This window comes from Alexandromys fortis, unplaced genomic scaffold, assembly GCF_014885135.2.
Source record: "Alexandromys fortis isolate MF-2015 unplaced genomic scaffold, M_Fortis_MF-2015_v1.1 scaffold_0, whole genome shotgun sequence".
Classification (NCBI taxonomy): domain Eukaryota; kingdom Metazoa; phylum Chordata; class Mammalia; order Rodentia; family Cricetidae; genus Alexandromys; species Alexandromys fortis.
The window spans coordinates 40,804,814-40,815,581 of record NW_026067949.1 but is presented as its reverse complement, the minus strand read 5'-3'; the positions used below and the strand labels follow the sequence as shown (position 1 = coordinate 40,815,581).

The 10,768-nt window shown below is 44.0% G+C and overlaps 1 pseudogene; it reads left to right on the top strand.

The window, feature by feature from the left end:
- The first annotated feature begins 1,048 nt into the window (after window positions 1-1,048).
- LOC126506396 (coiled-coil-helix-coiled-coil-helix domain-containing protein 2-like) lies at window positions 1,049-5,831 on the top strand (annotated as a pseudogene).
- The last annotated feature ends 4,937 nt before the right edge of the window (window positions 5,832-10,768 follow it).

The following is a 10,768-nucleotide window of genomic DNA, read 5'->3' as shown; positions in this document are numbered from 1 at the left end:
TGTAAACATCTGTGTTTCTTCTTTAATCCTCTTTCCAAAATAGAAATGGGATCTCATCAATCCTCTAGATCTAATCTACCAGCTCACAGAAAATACAGGTGAGAAAAGGAAGTAGGGAGAAAAATTAAAATTTTACCACGTGCAATCAGCAAAGTTCAGACTATAGGGAAACTGTGCCAGACCCGATCCCTTCAACAAAAGAGAGGAAAGGCACTGAAGGAGAAACTGGTGACAAAATGCTTGATAATCGGCCTGGTGAGGCTGAATTGTGTTTGTCCCCATAGACTGGAGAAGGCTGCTTTGCTCAGCTTTGCCTAGAGAAGCTTCATTCCGCAGTAGGAAGCAGTTAATGACTCATAACCGGTTAAAGTGCTGGGGAAAGGTGACAGGTAAGTGTTGAGCCCCAACTGGGACATCTACATCTACTCACCACACACACACACACACACACACACACACACACACACACCTCAGGAAGCATGGAAGAAGGAGTGGGAAGAACGTAAGAGCTGGAGGGCAGGAGGGAGTGTTAAGAAGTAGTCTTTGGAGTTAACACGGCCACCACATTCACACGCACCGCAGCTATGATGGCCTGCAGGAGATCAAGCCGAGATCAGTCAGTGAGCATTCCAGACTGCAGCACTAGTTGTATGCAGTGGGTTCAAAATGAAGAAGAAGACAGGAAAATGGGAAGGAGATGTTAGGGAGAGTGTCCAGAGGGATTAGGAGGGAGCTGGGGGTAGATATGATCACGATACATTATATACAGGTATGAATTGTCAATGAATAAGTAAAACATCTTTTCATAAAGTTGCCAGAAGTGAAAATAATGTTCCTTGAACTAAAGGAATCATTATTTGCCCCACATTAGCCAGCTTTCTGCATCTATTTAAAGATACAGTCTTTCAACTGTACAACTAAAGGAATGTGTAGAAGAAATAGCCCCTGTCTTATGAATCATATAACTAAAAATTAGTAAATGAGTAATAATTAGAAATTAGATGTTGGCACTTTGAATCTCTGTACCCTAAGTGTACGAGCCCCCAGGATGCGGTGTGGAAGCTGAAGCCACTCTTCCCAAGTGGCCCTTCCAGCCAACCAGGCCCTGCAGATAGGGGCTCCCAGACTAGCACACGCAGCTCAGCCTCCAGCAGCAACTGCACCATCTGTAGTTGGCTTACCTGGTGCTACACCCTGGCAACCAGGCCTGATGGCCCAGATGGCAACCACTGCAGCCTGTGTGGCTGTAGTCTCTACTGTGGGACACACCCTGGGTCATGCCACCACTGGGGCTTCGGTGGAGGTGGTAATGCTGCACCTGCAAATCCTGACATCACTCACCAGGAGCCTCAGGGAACCCAGCTGCTAGGCCAGCAGTCTGATGGGCCTTGCTCTCTGGAGAGCATCCAGAACCAGAGTGACGTCAAGCTGGGCGAGAACTTCAACAAGGTTCTTTGGCAGTACAGGATTGCACATGGTGTAAGCACAGGCCTTTAATTCCAGCACTCAGGAGGCAGGCAAATATCTATAAGTTCGAGGCCAACCCTGTCTACAGAGTGAGTTCCAGGATGGCCAAGGCTATACCAGAAAACTTTGCCTTGAAAAATCAAAAAAAAAAAAAAATTCAAATGGAAGAGATGGGAATTGGCCCTACATACTTGATAGAGCAAGTGTGGACCCTAAGTAAACAAACCTCTTATTTCAAATTACTTCATTGCTTCAGAATGGCCATGAAAGAGAGTTCTAACCGTATAGATGTTCACCCAGCGTTGGGCTCTGGGCAAGCGTTTAGCCTCCTTGAACCAACTGTATTGTAGTCTATGAATTAATGAAAATTAAGTAATTTTGTTCTGAAAAAAAAAAGAAAAGAAAAATTATGAGGGAAGATGTGTGTTCTGTGTGAATACATATTACAAGGCTATCTCTTGCCAGCACTTGGGAGGCAGAAGCAGGTGGATCTCTATGTGTACCAGGCCAGCCATTGTGAGACCCTTTCTCAAACAAACAAAGGATGTCTCTCGTTTTGGTGATCAGAGTATTAGATCCTGTGTATCCAGAAACAAATAGTATAGAAGGGTGGGGCTAACAGAGGGCTTGCCTGGCACATGGCGGCCCTGGGTCTAACCTATAGCATCCCCTAAAAGAGTGGATACTGCATATTTATGTCTCACATTCAAATTACCATTGCATTTATAAACAGCATAACTTCATAGGAAGTGAAGTTCTTGTTCGTCCCAAGGTGTTTTGACGCACTACAGGAACATTGATTCTACTCCACTCCATCCCCAAGAGTCAGCTTCGCGGGACTTTTAGGAAACGCTGCCTATAGTATAAGTTTGAGGATCTCAGCCCGTAGGACAAAAGCTAGAGGGGGGCTCTCTTGTGGGCTGGAATTGTAGCTCAGTAGTAAACCCAAGCCCTAGACCAACGCCAACACCCGGGAGAGAAACTGGGTGGCTGAGTGGGTGAAGTCGCCTGCTGACCTCAGTTTGATCTCCAGAACCCAGTGGTTGAGAGAGAGAACTACCTCCTGAAGGTTGTTTTCTGACTTCCACACTCACTCTGTGGCACATGCACTGTGGCACACATGCAGTCTGCCCACCACCACACGCACAAATATTTCCAAAGTAAGATGAAACGGACCTTGTACTTTTTCGGTACATGTAGAGCTTTATTTCTTGATCATAAAGTTTATTGTTGCCCACAGTGGTCTTCCCTACAAGACACAGCAGTTACTTCGTTACTATGCTGCATGCAGATGAGGAAAAGGAGAATCCCCTTGAAGTTATCCAAAGTTACTTATCACAAGGGGAAGGCCATTGCCGAGGTCTGAAGTCTAAAATTAACTCTACCAGCTGTGATTCGGTTTGCTTCTTATAACGCGTGGGCGCAGGGGACTCGGTCGGCTAGGTCCGCTGGTTCCTTCAATCCAGTCTACTCTTACAAAGTTCGTTTGCCTGGAGTGCATGCTGTCCACAAGGCATGGTAGCTAAGCAGCTTGGAAATATAGGAAGACTAAACAAGCCTCTCCTTGAACTTCAGAAAAGCCTGGAAACGGTGTGGGGGATGGAGGAGGAGTCACAGCTTGAGTTGGCCAGAGGGAGGCTTAACTTTTAACCTTGTTGAAATTTCCCAGAGAGCAGGCTGCTGGCGTGCTGTCGGAGGGAGGTCAGCAGATAAAGGCGTCGTTTCAAGGAGGCTATGTTTTTAGCCCATCGTCTCCTGGAGGTCCTGTAGCCTGAAGGACCATATATAGACATAAAGAGCATCCCGACTGGGTACCACTTAAAAATACTCTAGGAACCAGCAGCTGTTACGTTCTCCCACACGTTTATAGTTAGCTGGCTTAATAAAACGGCACTTGTTCTAAGAGCTGCTGCCTTGGGGGTGGGGGTTGGCAGGGGTGCCCTAGGTTATTCTGTTTCCTCCTGTTTGGCTCTCCACCTCAGAACAAAAAGCAGCCCAGCAGAATGTAAGGGGCCAGTTATGAGAATTTAAGGGGTTGTATAAATTTAAATAATGAAGTGGACAAATCCTCTGGAGGCAAAGACAGAATTGCTGAGTAGGCTCTATAGTGGGTTCCAGGCCAAAGAAAAGACAGGAGGGGGAAGAAGAGGAGGGGAGTGGAAAAGAGGAAAATAGAGAAGAGAGGAGGAGGAAAGGAAAGGAGGGAACTCATCTTCCTACACAGTTTTGAATCCCTGTCTGTGAGACTGATGGAATCCAAGAACCCCAGGCACTCCCTGTTTGGCCATTTTTTTTCTCCCTCACCAATGGCCATTGCTACACCTGCTTTTTGGCATCTCTGTCATGTTTTCTTTAGTTGTCATAGTGACAACCATAGCAACCTGAGCAGGCCACAATCCTCTTAGAGCTGGAGACGTGCTATTCCACCTTAAATAACACAATTACCCTGTCCTGCCCCCATAGGAATCCGACCCATAGAGTCAAAGTTTCTCTTGCCGCAGGGAAATTAATGCAAATCCTCCAGACTATTTCTGTGCTTCGGACTCTGTGGTTTCAAATACCCACCAGCCCCCCCTGAAAAAAAATCAAAACAATCCATTTTGAAATCCTATTTGCTTTCAAATAATTCTGTTTCCCCACTAACCATTTAATGCTAAAATAAAACCTTACCTAGACATGGTGGCGCACACCTGTGATTCCAGCATTCCAGAGGCTAAGGCAGGAGAATTAAAAGTTTAAGCCCTAGGTCATACAGTAAAACTTTATCTTACAAAAACAAAAGGGAGGGGGCTAGAGAGGAGGCTCAGAGATTAAGAGCACTGGTTGCTCTCCCAGAGGTCATGAGTTCGATTCCTAGCAACCACATGGTGTCTCACAATCATCTGTAATGAGATCTTGTACCTTCATCTGGCATGGGGATGTAAATTCAGGAGGAACATTATATACATAATAAATATTTTTTTTTAAAAAAAGCAACAAAAAAGAGACCCTTGTAGTGATGGATTCTGAGACCTCAGTTGGCCCTTCCTGGAGAATCTCCAGTAGACCCTGTCATTAACATTTAAGAGATATCTGCTATAACCCAGTAACCATCTAACAGTGAGGTCAAGAAAGAGACAGACAACATCACATCTCAAAATACATCTCTAGCTTCAGAAACTTCCCTGTAAGAGGTCATCACCACACAGAAGGATCCCTCACCACAGGACTGTACACATGGGAGAGAGGTCCCAATCTGGGGACAAGGGGTTACTTTAATATGAAAAGCAATCATATTTTTTTAATTTTCTCTTTCCTTTTGCTTTGTTCTTTTTAAAAATTATTTATTATTTTGAATTCAGTCATATGTGTATTGCCTGAGTATGTGTGTACAATATGCCCACAGAGGGCAGAAGAACATGTAGGGTTCCCTGGACCTGGAGTTCCAGGTGTTTATAAACCAGTTGACATGTGCAGGACTATACCTGGGTCTTCAGCAAGAGTAGCAAGTGCTCTTAACAACTGAGCCATCTCTCTAGCCTCACCTTTTTATTTGTGTCTGTGTTGGGGGTGATGCAAGTACATGCAAAAGCCAGATGTCAAGATCACCGTCTGCGGACTCAGTAATAACTCCTATACAGGAATTTTTTTCCCATTTTCTCCTTCATTCTCTATCATACTCTGTTAAATAGATGTCTCCATGCCCACTCAAATGTCTCCTCTTAGATGAGTCAACCCAAGTAGTTGACCAGAAAAACCATCCAAGTAACGAGAAAACATTGGAATCCCCTGAGAGGGGCAATGGTTTATTGTCACAATCTTTTCAACACTTGGTTTTACCCACCTGTAGCAAAAACAGAAACAAAACAAAATAAACAACAAACACAAAACACACAAAGGTCCTAGCTAGTTCCACAAGCTGGCCTTCCGTGGAATGTCTATGGTTAAACTGCTCTGACATGTTAAGTGGCTGAAAGGGCAAAGCCCAAACTGGGCTGAGCCTTCCTACAGCAATTAGCAGTTAAGAAAATGCCTCACGGCACGGATGTGGTCACATGCCAGTCTGATCCAGGCAGCTCCTCGGTTGAGGCCCGTCTTCCCAGGTGACCGGGTGATGGATACCTGAAAGCTGAAGATAACTAATACAGATCTACTCCACTAGAGAAGTGGAACTCACAGCTTCAGAACTCCGAACTCTGGAGCACTTGCTGGCCATTGTCCTTCCTCATTAATGTGTATTTCCTTACCGTGCCTTACTTTCTTCTTAATGTTTATCCATGACTATGTGCAGAACGTTAGAAAGTTCAGTGTTGCCTCCATTTCTGTTGTAGAGAAATGCCCGCTGCAAGCATGCTCCCTCATCCGAACAGCACACGGATGACTGACGCAAAGATGCTCCGGCGCTGTCTGGAGACCGTGGGAGAGCTTGACTACCCTCATTTACTGTATCCCATGCTCAGTCGCCGAGGACTGACGCACTTTGTTCTATCAACAAGACCATGTCCTTTGGTATGTAGTCTCCTTATATGTTGTAGCCTGTGTCTTGGCAATGACGTCTGCTGCAGGGTCCCACCTGCTTGTTCATTCTCGCTTAGGGGGAGGCATGTGGATTGAGAAACTGCAGGTGGAGATAACAGAGATGCCGAAGAAACGGACATAGGACAGATCCGGGAGGACTGTCCGTGAACACTGCGGCAGCCTCGGGTTGATTTTTCACCCCAAGTCCAAGGGGAGGGGAAAAAAGACTTTATTTATTTATTTTTATCCTGATACAAGGAGCAAACAAGAATTCAAAACACTGAGGAGCAAAGCTTCCATTTATTACACCTCAGGCCCGACCATCCTGTTATCTACGTAAGACATACAGCAACTTCACCTTAGGCCTGTTGTTTGACCTTTGGTTTGTCTGCTTGAACTCTCTAACCCTAAGTCCAGATGGAGCAGAGCCGTGTCTATGGGCTCCCACACTAATATAACCAGGAGTTTTGCTATACAACATATATATATATACATATATATATATATATATATATATTTTGTTTGTTTGTTTGTTTGTTTTTTCGAGACAGGGTTTCTCTGTGCCTTTGGAGCCTGTCCTGGAACTAGCTCTGTAGACCAGGCTGGTCTCGAACTCACAGAGATCCACCTGCCTCTGCCTCCCGAGTGCTGGGATTAAAGACAACTTATATTTGAGATTATAACATAATTATATCATTCCCTCTTTTCTTTCTTCCCTACCACCCATCTCATATCCCAACTTCATGGCCTCTTTTTCTTTCATTGTTGTTACATATACATAATATAAATTCCTAAGTGTATTAATACAACCTGCTCAGTCCATGTAATATTAGTTGCACACGTATGTTTTTGGGGTTCACCATTAGGTATCGGACTACCAACTGGTGTGTTCTTCCCCGGAGAACACTGTTTCTCCCACTATCAGCATGCCTTAGCTGCCTGTAGTTCTTCCTCTCGGGTTGAAGCCTCGTGAGCTTTCTCCGTATAACCAGCTTTTATATTTAAAGATGAGACTTCAGGTTATTATAAAGCACTGTGAATTGGTTGCCCTTGTCATACTGGCAATCGAGGCTAGACCCTCACACGTGCCCTATAATCGCTGCATGGAGGAAACACTTTCCCCGATCAGCATTCTAAAATTTGCGTACCAGTGTCAGATTTCCCAAAATACTCTTCCTCAAAAATAAGAGGCCAAATACAATAATTGAATACTACCAGTACTTTAAAAAAAAATAGAACTATTTGGAGGGAGAAAGGGGACCTAGAGGATGAGGGAGGGAGCACAAGCGCTATGGGGGAGGGGGAATATGAGCAACAGACAACGACATGAAAACATCAGGATGAACCCTTTGTTTTGTATGTTATATGCCAACCGAGAAGGAGGGGTGCTAATACTGGAATAAAATTAAAGGTCTATTTTTATTATTTTTACTTACGTGTGTCTCTGTAAGCCAGATGCTTTCGGTGACCAAGGAAGCCAGAGAGAATGTCAGATCCCCTGGACCTGGAGTTACAGGCAGTGTGAGCTGGGAATTAAAGTCAGGTTCTCTGGAAGAGCAGCCAGTGTTTTTAAGCACTGATCCATATCTCCAGCTCTTTAAATGTATTTTAAAATAAGCATAAGTATATGGTGTTCTGCCATATAGCTTAGGTTTCATAAAGTATGACATCAGTTTATTGGTGATATAAAAAATACCGTACACTTGAATCCTAAAACAACTTAAATTTATTGTCTCAAAATTCTGGAGGTCCAGTGCAGAAATGGGACAGACTGTGCTAAAATCCAGGCTTTCTCAGGGCTGTGTTCCGTCTGGGGCACTCGGAGAGGTGCCTTTGTCTCACATTCCCAGGCTCCTGGAGACTTCCTGTTTTCCTTAGCCCAAGGCTCCCTTCTTCCATCTGCAAAGTAAACCACTCACTGTTACCTGTGGTGAGATTATGCAGTTCCTTAGCTTTTGTCTTTGCAGTATTTTCTTTATAGAAAGAAGAAAGAAAAGTATTCCACGAGTCTGCCAGAAAACAATTTAGAAAACTATGCTAGTGGATCTTTCTTTCCTTCTTCTTCTTCTTCTTCTTCTTCTTCTTCTTCTTCTTCTTCTTCTTCTTCTTCTTCTTCTTCTTCTTCTTCTTCTTCTTCTTCTTCTTCTTCTTCTTCTTCCTCTTCCTCTCCGCCTCCGCCTCCGCCTCCGCCTCCTCCTCCTCCTCCTCCTCCTCCTCCNCCTCCTCCTCCTCCTCCTCCTCTTCTTCTTCTTCTTCTTCTTCTTCTTCTTCTTCTTCTTCGAGACATGGTTTTTCAGTAACTATGAAGCCAATCCTGAAACTCGCTCTGTAGACCAGACTGGTCTTGAACTCACAGAGATCCACCTGTGTCTGCCAACCGAGTGTTGGGATTAAAAGCTGTGCTAGCGGATATTAAGTAAAGGGCAGAGATCATCAGAAGTTATTTGGATCTGCCTGGAAAAAAAAAAGCATTACCAATTTTATACCCTGGCTAATGCCCTGAGCTTGGCTGAATGAACAGCGAGGAGCTACAGGGTTTTGTTTGTCTTTTTAAATGCTGCCTGCAATCTTGATGTGGTGGCACACGCTTGTAATCCTGAAGTAGAAGTTTGAGACCAATCCGTACTTCATAGGATATTTTGGGCCAGCCTGGGCTACCTCAAACAACAACACAGAAACTGTGATGATACATTATATTAAAAGATATTCTCCTATCACTTTTTAAGAAATAAAATAGCATTTTCTTTGTCTATGTGTTTGCTTCTGTTCTTGTTTGAGACATTGTGTCATGTAGTTAGTCTAGGCTGGTCTGGAACATCTCCTGTAACTGAGGGTGACCTTGAACTCCTAACTCTGTGCAGGCTCCATCTCCTAAGTACTGGGATGGCAAGCATTCTGTTTAATTCACATTTGCTTTATATTGTCGGGGAGGAATGCCTGGATTATGTGTTTGTTTTGCCTAGGACAGAAGCACAAATGGCAAAGGGTATCGGGTTGGTACTGAAACACTGCTATGTCAAGCGAGCCAAATGCTCTCAATAGGCAATTGAAGTGGAGTGGGAGAAGCGCCTGCCAGTTCTCATTATTCATTACCCTGGATGCTCCACCGCATGACACTTGAGTCTTCTTGAACGTTGGCCAGGGGGAAACAGCGGTGCTGATTCATTGGGCATAATTCCGATGGGGAGAGCAGATTTTCAGAAGACCTGGGCTCTAGAACAGCAGGCGCCGTGGGTGAAAACACAGAGTGAAGTCCTTTTCTGTCCCCAATACCACACACAAAGGCCACTGAGGGGAACTTCATATCTGTCTGCTTTACAGTATTTATTAAATTTTATATGAGAAGGGGGACCTAACAGCTTAAGAGACTTGGAATATCTTTGAGAAGGATAAAATATTACTGAGTTATTCATTAAAAAATGACAGAGAACTTACTTGGTTGGCACCTAGTGCTACTCCTCAGGGTCCTCCATGGTTGCTGAAGGTCGTATTTGCCTTTTGCTGTTTAGCGTAGGGCCTGCCAGGCTCTAGAAGATCCTGTGGGCTAAGAAATTTGTAGGAAGACAAGTCTGAACAGCTAGGCTGTCAATTCCAGTGATTCTGTCTATGTCTGGAGATCTTCAGTTAGGTGAAAGGCAGTTTTTCCCAGTGATCAGTGCTTGGCAGTTGAAACAAACTTCAGATGGATGTTGTTTTGTGTCCATTTGTCTTCTTTGGAGGAAGTAGAGTGCTGCTGCTAGGAGCCAACCTGTCTCTTTTTGTTATAAAAGTTTTTTAATAATTAAATATTTAAATGCCATTATTCCCCAGATCTCTGAGCAATTGAGGGCTGTCTATCAGGTATAGATACGTTATAACTACAGTAAAGAATCTGCCTGGAGAGCTGAGTCCACGCTTGACTGTTTTAGTTTTTTGATAAACATTCACACTGATTTCCATAGTGGCTATATCAGTTTTCTTTCCCACCAGCAGTGTGTAAGAGTTCCTTTCTCTTGCCTCCTTACCAACATTTTCTTCTTTTTCTTTCTTTTTGTTTGTTTGTTTTCCAGACAGGGTTTCCCTAGCTGTCCTGGAACTCACTCTGTAGACCAGGCTGACCTCGAACTCACAGAGATCTGTCTGCCTCTGCCCCCAAGTCCTGGGATTAGCTGTGTGCCACGACCGCCCACTCTTAAAAAAAAAGGAGAAGAAAAGAAAATCCTAACCTATGCTATCTTTGTTGGGTAAGGGATTACATTAAATTGATCTTTGTTTTGTTTGCTAATAACAGGAATGTTTTGTTCAAAATGAGTGGATAGTTCAGATCAGAGAGGAATTATCAACAAGATGGACAGCAGATTCAAACTGGTCTTTGATGTGCCCCCCTCAAATTAGGAGTTATTAATTGTATCTTTCATCTTCATCATCCTGGCATTTTGAATGACAAATGCCAAAACAACCTTGCAGTTGGCAGCAGGGCAGAAGAACCCCAAAGGATGTGAAGGCAGAACGCGGCTGAACTCTGAACTCTGCCATTAAGTTCTCCCGAGCATCCCTGAGGCTAGCTAAAACAATTCACCAGATCTGTGCGAGATGATTTTCATTCCAGTAAGGCATTAGTTTTAGCACTTCTCTGTTGCATTTTTTTCCTCATTGTTCTTTGAGCATTGATACAGTGATGCTTTATGAATGATCTCTCCAAATAGATTTGTTACTCTTTAAAAGAGGGCCTTCCGAGCAAAGATGCTTTATAACTTCACATTTGCTGTTATTTCCAGCATCTTACCCCATTTCATCTATCCACAGCAGCTCAGGACCTTCAGAG